The sequence below is a fragment of the Corvus moneduloides genome, chromosome 2 (assembly GCF_009650955.1).
Source record: "Corvus moneduloides isolate bCorMon1 chromosome 2, bCorMon1.pri, whole genome shotgun sequence".
Lineage (NCBI taxonomy): Eukaryota > Metazoa > Chordata > Aves > Passeriformes > Corvidae > Corvus > Corvus moneduloides.
Genome location: NC_045477.1, coordinates 36,382,931 through 36,395,329, shown reverse-complemented (window position 1 = coordinate 36,395,329; position 12,399 = coordinate 36,382,931).

Sequence of the window (12,399 nt, the reverse complement as noted above, 5' to 3'; positions counted from 1 at the left end):
AACAGGCTCCCCAGGGAAGTGGTCACAGCCCCAGGCAGCCTGACAGAGTTCAAGAAGCATTTGGACACTGTTCTCAGGCACATGGTGTGACTCTTGGGGATGTCCTGTGCAGGGCCAGGAGTTATACTTGATGATTCTTGTGAGTCCCTTCCAACTCAGCTTGTTCTATGAAGATGTGTTTAGAAATTTAGAACTTGTGTTTTGCCCGAAGTGGAGCAAGTGACTTCTGAAATAGCTCATATTGTGCATTGGATTGTTTTAGCTTAGGGAGTTGGGGGGTGTGGGGAGGAGCTAAGCTCCTGAATTTTTTTAATAGCTGTAGCACATGAGATTAGCTTAAGAATAAGGATATAAAAGTTAGGTGTTTCTTTTTACTATCTTCCAGCCATTAGGAAATTGACTCCTTATCACCAAATTGTTGCTGATGCTCATGGCACTACGAATATATAAAACCACTTGCTACTCACTGTGCATTGTATCGTTTTAGCTACATGTGTTTTGAATAACATTCTGTGTTATTTTCCTAGGAATTCTCTCACCTGTCAGTCACTGCTTGTGTGTGGCAGCTGTACCAGTGCTAATAGGAGCGTTCTGAGAGTGGTCTGTCACTGTCACTGCTCCCAGTGACTGTCACCACACGTTGTTTGCCTCTGGCTGGCCGCAGTGTATGAATGTCCCAATTTTCTGTATGCCAGAGTTGCACAGAGGAATGTCAGTCAGCCTGATGGAGCTGGTATGTGGATATAGATTGTTTATTTGCCTTCCTCCTATAAACAATGCATTAGCTGAAGTGGGAAACATGCTATTGCTCAGGAGAGTAATTGTAGGGTTGGCAGATATGTCTTACAGTTAACATGTAAAGACCTAATATATTTAACTTATCAAGGAAGGTTAGTAGATAATGTCATGGCTGATAAATGCTTACAGGGGAAATAAAGCTTATCATTAGCCCAGCAAACAGAGATATTAAAAGTTTTGTGTTTTGAAAATTAGTACATAAAGAGGATAAATAAGATACATCTGTTTAAAAGTAAGCGTAGTAAATCCTTAAAAATTTTTAAGGACTGTGGTGGAGTCTCCATCACTGGAGTGGGATGGTTTTCCAGTTGGAGCACTTCTCCTGACACCAGAATTGCTCAGATAATCATGCAACTGGTTTGTGAAGAAGACATGGCAGGGTCATCATGACTCCTTGCTCTGTGACCTGAGAACTTGAAACACAAGGTGTCATTTAACTTCCAAAGTTGTCAGTCTAAATTTGCAGTGTAAAATTCATATAAAGCAACAGCAGAGATTTTTTTCCTAGATTTGTTCAAAGTGCTGAAATTAGGACTGAATAATTTTTAAGTTGTGTTGGTCCAGGGGTCTTGGAAGACAGGAAAACCAGTGCACCAGTGGAGTTTATTAAAATGGCAAAATGGCAAACTCAGGAGAATATTATAGCTTGATAGCTTCTTGCCTTTTTTTTTTTTTTTTTAATGACTTACACTTCATCCATTGCTTTCTTGTTCATTGCTGGAGGCTTAAAACTAACTTGTAAAATGAAGTTAAGAACATTAGACTACTTTTGAACGTTCTGCTAACATCAGACTTCCTATGGCTTCTGAAAATACTGAGATATATTTCTAAACTACTTTGATCAAGATGTGATTAAAACAAGGCTGTAGGTAAGTCTGTAGGTATTGTTAATGGAACATTTGCAAGGATGTCAAATGGAGAATTTTGAAAAGCCTTTTTTTCTCAATTTTTGTATTTTAAAAGGGACAAATGCTGAGGCACAGCGGTTACTTATTTTAGAAGACAAGAAGGAAGATGGACTAAGGAAGCAATTTTTCAGTGGTTTTAGTCTACAAAAGTGCATGTCTTACCAAGATTTTCAGTTTTCTGTTTTTCATTCTTCTGTTTTGGGGAAAAAACAAAACATCATAGCCTGGGTTTTTTTCCCATCAAATTATTAATTTCTTCAGAAAAGCCATTTCTGGTATGTGTTAAAAATCCTGTTAAAACATCAAAGCCGTGACTGATTTTACTTTCACTTGAATGGATGGGACTTAACTCTCCTCCGGACAGTCCACAGGGATAGAGCTGCCTGATACCACTGGAACTGTCTCACTTTGGCTTGAAATAACCTAGGAAATGGGTGGTCTCACAGTGTGGTGAAGAGCATGATATAATGCCAGGAGCCTCTCGGGGATGTGGTGCAGCAGTGGGTGAATCTGCCTATGACTGCAGGAACTCCAGGGCATTGCAGGAAAGGAGCAGGGACAGCTGGGGGGGATTCAGGCTGTGGATGGCCTGAGACCCTGTGTGGAGGGGTCTGTCCTTGCTGTGTGTCTCACAGCACAGCCTTTCTAATGCCCTCATTTGCACCATGAGAGCAAAGTAGCACTTGAGTTGTAAAATAAAGGGTATTAGTGAGATCCAAAAGCCTGTGGGTGTGAACGCTCTTGTACCCAGAGATTAATGGCTAACTCTCATTTTCCCTACTTTAGTTCATTACACATGTAGACGAGTCTAGTTACTTTAAAAAAAGTTGATCTCAGTATCGACCTTGAATTTGAAATTTTGAGGGTGAGCTTAAGCATATTTGAAAGGAAACACAAGTCCTTTCCATATCCTGAGCAATATGGGCAGCATGTCACAAACAAACAAAAGATGGAAGCTTTGACTACAGTATAAAATAATGCATCATACTTGACTACCCATTCTGAACAGTGAGTTTTAAGTGAAATGTCTCATATCCTGTTACACTGAGAGCCCGAATACCTTATGTGCTGAGGAGAAGGTATTGGAGACAACAGATCAGGCAGGTTGGGATTTCTCTGCTGGTTGCTCTGGGTTCTGGATGTGCTGTAGGCTGAAGGAGTGTGAGCATGTGTATCTGTATGTTCAGGTTTCCAAAAAAGTACAAAGCATTTAATGGCAGGTAAAATGTTATTAATAACCTGCAACTTTAGGAGGTGGTCAGGTGCAGGACATTAAGAGGGCATCCTTTTCTTCTGTTCCCATTGAATGACCGGTGGTGCAGGAGGAGGAGAGGTTGAAGCCTTTCTGTATAGGCTAGAGAGAAACAGGCATGTGCATATGCAGAATTTTTCTATATCTGTAAAAGGAAAGGCACTGACACATACTTCTGCCAATTATTCCTAATTGTTTCATTTGGATCAGCTGGCTTGATCCAGCAGATGCTATTTAGCATGGGATGCACATGGTAACATTTCAGTAGGCTGCTGGTTTAGCTCTCTCCTCTCCAAGCACATTTTGCTATTTGTACTTTAAGATATTTGTGTGTGTTTATGCTTAAAGTGATCCTTGGGACCTCTGACTTACCTCATTAAATGGAGAATACTTTTAAGGGCTGTGTAGACAGGCTGAAATCACTTTAGCAATACGACAGGTGATAAATATTAAGTACTGTCATAACCACCAAAGATATTAAAAGAGATGTCTTTGCTCTAGGGAGGATTTCAGAATCTTGAAAAACATTGTGCATTCTTAAATGTCCAGCAGTTCCAACCTTGAAGTTCTTCATGTAAGATGGGAAAAACTTCCCAAACCCATTAACTAATTAATTAACAGGTACAGAACCCTTAAAATGATATTTAGCAAAGGATATGTAATACATACAGTGTGTGGATTTTTTAAAACTTCATTTATTTAACTTTTCTATTACTCTCTTATTTAACACTTGAAACACTAATACAAAATGATGGCCTCTTCCATTGTTCTGTTTAGCATTTAGCTGGAATAAATTGGGTTTTTGGTCTGGGCTATACATGGGATTCCTTAAGATTTTTCTTCTCATTAGTGCTGGTGACTGAAGGAATCTGAGTATCTCAGAAGGCTTCCTGAAAGCAGACAGTCCACAACTGCTGGGAGGCCATTGCTTCACCTGGAAATGGGGTACCCAGACCAGCTGTCTCCTGACTTTGGACTCCATACTCTGCTCAGTGGTCTGACTGCTCCACTTCTCGCTCCCAGACTTATCTGCATCACAGTTCAGGAAAATCTTGAGCCCACTTAAAATCCTGGTCTTATTTTGGGACTCTCTCACTTCTCCCTGTAGGTGTTTAGGCATAAACAAGAATACTCCAAAAGCTTGACATTTGTGTGACTAAGTCTGCAGTCTGTACTATATTTTGCTTTGCACAAAGATTTCCTTCTAAATCTCATACATTAATAAGGCTGCTGAGTTTTGTCACTCAGTTACATTTCTCTCTGCTTCCCTGAAACCCTCTATTGACCTTGGGATTATATGCACAGGTTTAAATAATAATACCTGGATGCAGGATAATACCTGCATCCAGTTGTAGGAGGGGAAAAAAATCAATTACCAGAAATGGACTAAAAGGCCAAATCAAATACAAAAAACTCAGCAGAATGATGATAAAATATAAGCAATGAAATGCTTCTTTTCACAGAATGTATCTATTTTCTGTGTTTGCTGCCTTGAGGAAAAGTAAGAATAGGGTGATTGCATTTTCCTGGTTGTTGAGGCCTGATTTTTAAGCTGTAACATTGAAAGGGTGATTTTCTTTTTTAATTAAAAAGGCTGGCAAACCAGAGCTTGAGCCCCATCGTATCCTTTAGGATTGTAGAGGTTTGTAATAGCAGCATTAAAACTTCTCCAAATGGAAGATGAATGGGACCATCAGGGTGTGGAAGAACCAGGAGGGATAGCAGGAGATGAGGTATAGGAAGGGCAGGTGCTGATGGCACCTGGGTTGGCAGTATATTAAGTTCCCAGCACATCTGCATGAAGTACATTGGGACACCCAGAATAGGAAGCAAAGAGTAATCTAAATAAAGCAAGGGACATTCTAAAAAAACAGGCAATCTAAAGAAAAAAAAAATCATTCAGTGGTTTGGGTAGGTAGGGACCTTGAAGGTCCAACTCCCGTCCCTCCCCCATAAGCATGTATGCCACTTGCTAGCCCAGGTTGCGCAGGGCCCCATCCAGCCTGGCCTTGAACACTTCCAGGGATGGGGCATCCACAGCTTCCCTGGGCAAGATATGCCAGTGCCTCACCACCCTCACAGTAAAGAATTTCTTCCTAATATCTAATTTAAATCTCTTTTTTTAGTTTAAAACTGTCCGCCCTTGTCCTATCTACCCATGAAAAAGTCCCTCTCCCTCTTTTTTATAAGGCCTCTTTAAGTATTGGGAGGCCACAGTAAAGTCTTCTCTTTTCCAGGCTGAACAACCCCAGCTCTCTCAGCCTGTCTTTGTAGGAGAGGTGCTCCAGGCCCCTGATCATCTTTGTGGCCTCCTCTGGGCTCATCTTCCTTGTGTTGAGGACTCCAAAACTGGACACAGTGATCCAGGTGGGGTCTCACAAGGGCAGAGCAGAGGGACAGAATCCCCTCCCTTGCCCTGCTGGCCATGCAACCCAGGACATGGTTGGCTTTCTGTACTGTGAGCACACATTGCCAGGTTAATGTCCAGCTTTTCATACATGAGAACCCCCATATGGCAGTAAGAGGTGATGTTAAGGACAAACCCTTTTCAGCAGCTTCCAGGTAAAAAGACTAGATACTTTAATAAACAAAACCTAATGCTTCATGGAAGTGGAACAGATAGGAAGCAGTACAACACTCCTTCAAAACCAGCACCTGAAGACTAACCTAGGGATGAGGAGATGGTGGGGGCTGGGTAGCTGGCATCCATTTCCTTCCTGTTGCTGCAAGAAAACTTGGCCAGAGCACTGTGATATATGTGGGTGTGGGTAAGCTGAATAATTAAACACAGAGCATGGCACTTTTAAGGAGGTGGGTGTCAGAGTGTTGATGTATGTTTTAAAATAGAATTGCTTTCCGCTCCTGTAGGTGTTGCATTGAGTTTTGCTGCACTGCTGCTGGAGAGAAGCAATGTTAATTACCACAAAATCTCTGGCTTAAGAGTTCAACTACAGGTCTCCCAGTACAGTTCCCTTCCTCGATGTTAATTTGTGTGCTGTCTTGAACCCTTGAACAATCACGTATGGCAAAGCTCGTGTTTACCCTGTAACTTGTTTACACTGTTACTGCAATCCCACTTCCACAAAAAGAAATGCTGGCTCTACCACGACAGGTGATGGCCCTCTTGTGTTATAGATCAGGTAAAAAAATCACAGCTGGGAAGCTGGTTACCAGTTGAAAGGGCAGTTGTCTCACTGCTAAGATAACTTCCAGAATAGGTAGGGGGTTTTTTTGTTTGTTTGGAAAGAGTGCTAAAACCAGGATAAAAGTGTTCAAAAAATGTGAGAAAACTAAACCCTCCTGGTATTTCTGAATTACTTAGGGCTTTTTTTCTTATTTTGAAATGTGTTCATAAAAAAGCTACAAAAAGGGAAGATTTGAGAAAAATGCAAAGTTTCAGCTGCTTGGTAACATGCCCTGACATTCCTTTTATATATATGGAAGGAATATATTCTGTGTATGCATATACACACAAACAGAAAGGACTGGGGTTTTTTATTTTTTTGCAGCTGAGAACACTGACAAAAATCCCAATCTGGAAACCCTTCACCAGATGAGCTGAGATCCACACAGTGTTACTCATCCTCCTTATCTCTATTTTTTGTTTGTCTTTCCTGTTGAGATAAGACTTCCAGGAGCAGTCCTGGCCTCCATCCAGGGTCAGAGCAGTGTTCAGCACGCCGGAGCCTTTCTTGCTGAGCCCTCAAGTGCTGCTCTGATAGCAGGCTAAATAACAACCAGTAAAAGGTGGAAGGAAGCCACTGTCTTTACAAACACCTTTATTGTGTCTTACTTGCATCTTGGGAGGTTTCTGGAGTGTACTGGTGACAACTTCCTGTACAGATGAATGAGCTGATGAGGGAAGATGCTCTGCTGGACCACATACTTACAAACAAGGGAGTACTGTACAGGGATGTGAAAACTGGGGACAGCTTTGGCTGGCAACCATGAGAGAGTGGAGTTCAGGATTCTGAGAAGAGGGAAAAAGGCAAAAGTCAGGGTTTGAGCCTTGATTTCAGGAGAACAGACTTCAGCCTGTTCCTGCTTTGGAAAATCCTCTGGGAAGCCCTGGACTGAAGAGGGGTCAAGGAGAGCCAATTGATTTTCAAGAATCACCTCCTTCAAGTCAAGAATGGTCCATCTCCACATGTAGGAAATCCAGCAAAGGCAGCAGGAGGCCTGCAAGGATGAATAAGGAGCTTCTGACTGAAAAATAAAGAAATGTGTAAAAGAGATGGAAGGGACAGGTGACTGGGAATGGATATGTACTCACTGTCTGAGCCTTGGTAAGATCTGATTATTAAAATTATTAGAGAGATGCCTCTGCCCAAATTAAGGTGCAAATGAGACTATATGCTGAAATGAATAGTATGAATTTTATTTAACAGTAGATGTGAGGCAGAGAAAGAAGTATAAAAAGAGAGGAGAAGGGAGAGAAAGAGAGTGACAGAGAGAAGATTAAGTAGAAAAATATGACTTCTCCATGGGTTCCAACAGCATCCCTTCTTGTCTTCTCAACCATGAGGGTCCCACAAAACATAGAGTTCAATGGACTAATATACTCTCAGGCCAGGTGGGAATGCCCAGGTTGCACCCCTGCTATCTTCAGAAAGAGGAAGAAAGAGAACCCATGGAATTACAGGCTGGTAAGCATCACCTTGGTCCCAGGAAAGGTGATGGAGCAAATCCTCCTGGGAGTAATTTCAAAACACAGGAAGGATAAGAAGGTGATTTGGAGTAGTCAGTGTAAGTTTATGAAGGGGATATCATGCCTGACCAAACAGATAGCCACCTATGGTGAAATCACTGTGTGTGAATAAAGGGAGAACACTGGATGGTGAGTGCTGTGTCCAGTTCTGGGCTCCCCAGTACAACAATTAAGGAGAATTGAGTCCAGCAAAGGAATGCAAAGATGATTAAGGGCTTGGAGCATCAAGGAGAGGACAAGAGAGCTGGGACAGGTCATCTGGAGTAGATAAGGCTCATGGAGATCTTAAAGAATCTGTAAAGAATACAGAAAAAGATGAAAATTCTATTTAAACATTAAAAAAAAGGGGGTTTTTGTGTGTATGGTCAAACACTGGAACGAGTTGCCTAGAGACTCTGAAGTCTTCATGCCTGCCTTTACCTGCCCTGCCTTGAGCAGGGTGTTAGGTTCAGTGATCTCCAGAAATACTTTCCTACCTCAGTGGTTCTGTGATATTTGAAATTACAATGAATACAACTTACAAATCATACTCTTGATGAACTTTTATCAGGTAAAGGTAGCATCTTTTGTTGTTTTGTTCCATGGTTTCAATTTGCAGTTACAAGGGAAATGATGTAAGCCAATGCATATTAGTTTAGGATCTACTCTTACAAATGTTCCTGAACATGAAGTTGGTGCTTCTGCATGAGCACCATTGAAGGTTGATAGTGATGCCGTATGAGGCCTCCTAGACACAGCGACTGGACAGGGGTAAAAGAATAAAATAGGTATTTATTTGAAAGGCCTTCAAAGGTACACCCTGGGAGTCACAGGCTATTGCCAAAATGGACCCCAAGGTGGACGACAGGTCACGAGTTCTGGTTCATTTGCATATCAGGGTTAATTCTCCAATTAAAGCTTCAGTTAATGATGTAATTTCCCCTCTGCTTGTCCCCCTTAGAAGCTCTTTGGATTATACTTTTTGGGCTCAGGACAGTCTGTGTGACCTTGGAGAGCAGGCCTGGAGAGGCTTTGTTGTGTCTACGTAGCACAAGTGAGCAGAAAATAGCAAGCTACAAGAAACCTCAGAGTTACACTCTAAGCAGTACAGAATCAGGAAAATATAAAAGTTAAAACCTAGGCATCAATAGTCTCCAAGAGCCAGACTTAAATCTACATGAACTGGACAAAAGTTTCACTGATGTGATTCAGCCCCGTTCTTAAAAGAGATTTTCCCCGTGGAGGACAGGGTAGACTATTCTCTAAGTTCCTGCTGTGGGGATTTCAAATGGACCCTTGTGGGAGGGGCATAATGCAGGTTACTGATTATCAGAAACATTCTAGCTTGACTTAGATATTCCTGTGTCTAGCACTGTAACTGTTTGATTCTTACCACACAAATACTCTTCAGTACCTGAAGTGGGTTAAAACTGCGGCACTGTCAGTTTGCTCCAGGCTTTTGTTTTGCATTCCTGCAATGAGTGTGATGCTTCCATCTGCAGCCTCAGTGAGTGCTCTTACACTTTGCTTATTGAATCTGAGGTGCAACAAATTTCCTTTGGAACTGGCACATTTCAGACGAAACCTGTGCTATAGGATGCTTTCACTGCCGTCTGGCCTCAAGGACAAGCCATTTTACTTTTCCCAGAGTATTACTGACCCCCCTGTTATTAGATTTTACCCTTGGCAGACATTCTGGTCCTTGCCTTATTGCTTTTTGAGTTGCACTGTTGTCATGTATTCCCAGGTGACTGTTCAAATACACTTGGTGTAAAATGCACTGCAGCCCATCTGAGATTTTTGCTGCAGGCTCCAAAGGATAGACCTTGGATTTTATTAGGCTGTATAGATCTATATGGATGGAATAGAAACACATTCTTTGCATCTGAGCACTGACTGTGTTCACACAGGGCTGATGGATATGGAAGGTATGTCGGAATATGCAATAAGTAGTCCTTTTATCAGACAAGGGTTGCAGTTGTGAGAGAGCCACAAACTCTCACTTTTAATACCATGATTCATACACCACTGGGCTGTTAACTGTGTACCTAACAACTTTGTATGTATTCCATACCCCAGAATTAATCGTAATACATCAGTCAGGCAAAAAACTCTGTGTAGAATATTGATTTTTTGTATTTCTTTTAAAGCAGGATATAAAATAATCTTCTAATCTATGATACTGATTTGTATGTATATGCATATATATATATATGCATACACAGACAGAGATGTGTACTAGCATGTCTCTGGATTATGCTGTCATTTATATCATATTAGGTAAGTTCAATATGATGGTATAGGTCAATCCCTTCAAGACATTCAAAGCTACCAGATATAACATTAATAGCTGTGGTGTGAAAAACTCATGTAGTTTTAGATGGCAATCTTTTGAATACATACATTTCTAATAATCTGAATTTTGGTCCCCACAACATAAGAAGATAAGATATTAAACTATTAGAGAGCATCCAAAGGAGGGGAGCAAAGATGGTGAAGGGCCTTGAGGAGAAGCCATGTGAGGAGTTGCTGCGGTCACTTGATCTGTTCAGCCTGGACAAGAGACTGGAGAGACCTCATCACAGTCTGCAGCTTCCTCGTGAGGGGAAGAGGAGGGGCAGGCACTGATCTCTTCCCTCTGGTGACCAGTGACAGGACCTGAGGGAATGGCCTGAAGCTGTGTCAGGGGAGGTTTAGGCTGGATATTAGGAAAAGGTTCTTCACCCAGAGGGTGGCTGGGCACTGGAACAGGCTCCCCAAGAAAGTGGTCACAGCCCCAGCCTGACAGAGTTCAAGAAGCATTTGGACACTGTTCTCAGGCACATGGTGTGACTCTTGGGGATGTCCTGTGCAGGACCAGGAGTTGGACTCAAAGATCCTTGTGGGTCCCTTCCAGCTCAGCACCTCCCAGGATTCTGTGAATGTCTTTCTTTTGACAAAAACTATTGCCTTGTAGTTTCATTATCTCAGACAACATTGTTGTTTTTAAAAGGTCTGTTGATAGCAAGTCTGGTGCTCCAGGTTGGTGTCCTTTTGCGTGGTAGATGCCACACAAAGAGGAGTGATAAAATCCAGGATGCAGTTTTGCTGTCCTTGATTACTGTCAATGTAATTACATCTTCAATTTTATCACTTGTCTCAGAGAAAAAGGTCTCTAATAATGACAGAGAAATAGTGAGGAATTTATGAAAATTATCATTGTAAAATGAGTTTCACTTTTATGCAGAGTGCAACACAGCCTGTAATGCCTTAATTTGACAGAATTTTTTAAATTTTGTTATTTATGACTGAGATGTATAGAATTATCAGTTCTGCCAAATAAAATGGAATTTTAATACACTCTATTAGTATAGTATAAAAACAGAATAATGGATAGGCAGAAAATACAGAAATTAAACAGCATAGATATACATAATGTCACATGGAATTTCAATTATTTTTTACAATTATTTTATAAAGTTTAAAATGTACATATACCAGAGAAAACACAGACAAATGAAATATAAACACAGAAGTATCAACCAAATTGCTGGCATGTTTACATGTTCTAGGTGCCTGGAAAGCAGCAGAGTAAGGGCTCAGAGGCAACATCTGGTTCTCCCAGCCTAACAGGTTACTCGGTGTCAGCTGAGCCCTGCTAACCATCTACCTGTGAGTGGCAGATGCAAGCTGGTGTGGTTTATATTACTTGTCCTTAAGTGTGGTCTCAGCTAAGACAGATTTCCTTGCATCATCTCCAGGCTTAGTGAGTTTCCCTGGCCACCTCTGCCTGCAGGAAATCGCTGAATTGCAGTAACCTGTTTGTGTGCTTGAAGGGATCAGCTGGCATTGTCAAACAAATTTTGCAATGATCCTTTGAGTCATAAGCAGCCCGAATTATCTGCCTTCTCCCATGACAGTGCCTGCAGCAGGGCTGCAGATTAATGATAGGCCCACACCTCCCTGCCCCAGTGCCTTCGGATGGCAAGGAGGCCAAACCAGTAAAGACACGTAGCTCCAGAAAGATAGAACAAGGCAGGACTGAGGGCCTTCTCCCACCTCAGGAGCATTTCAGCAGATGGTGTCTATAAAAGCCAGCTCACCACGGAGTTAGGAGATCTGGGTACAACTTTCACTCAGCAAGATGCTTCAGTCCATACTTCACTTTAGCTCAGCGAATCATCCCTCTAACTGCAGTGATCCCTCCTCCATGCTCACCCTGCCTCTGAACATCTCACTGAACATCTCACTGGTAGTCCTACTGCCAACCCAGGGTGACTTTGATTAAGCCTGTGAGGAGCTCATTGTACCAGGGTGCTGCTGGGGCCAAGAATTTAGCCCCATTCAGAGAAGAATTGGAGATTTAAACAAGTAACATGATTATCCAGAGCTATTATAGCTAATGCTAACAAAAACTTTGGAAGAGAGATAAAGCCTCCTGCTTCTGGGTGTAGGCCAGCCTCCAACTACACTTACTAATAGCCTAAGACCTCCAGTTACCAAATACCTGCTTTCAGGGACCTTCCACACACTGTTCTCTGAGCAATGGCCATCATCAAAGAGGAGTAAAAGATCAGATGTAATTTAAACCTTATCCAAAACTGCAATTCCATTATTTCCAAAATTGCTAAATCCTCTCAGCCTGTTCTTCAAGCTCCGAAATGGGAAATCTTCAACGTGGTGAAGATGTGTGTGGGAATGGTGAGTGTTTAGAAATGCTTGAATGTTGGATTGTCTCAGGAAACAATGGTGCTGTAAAGGCAAGAATTCACATA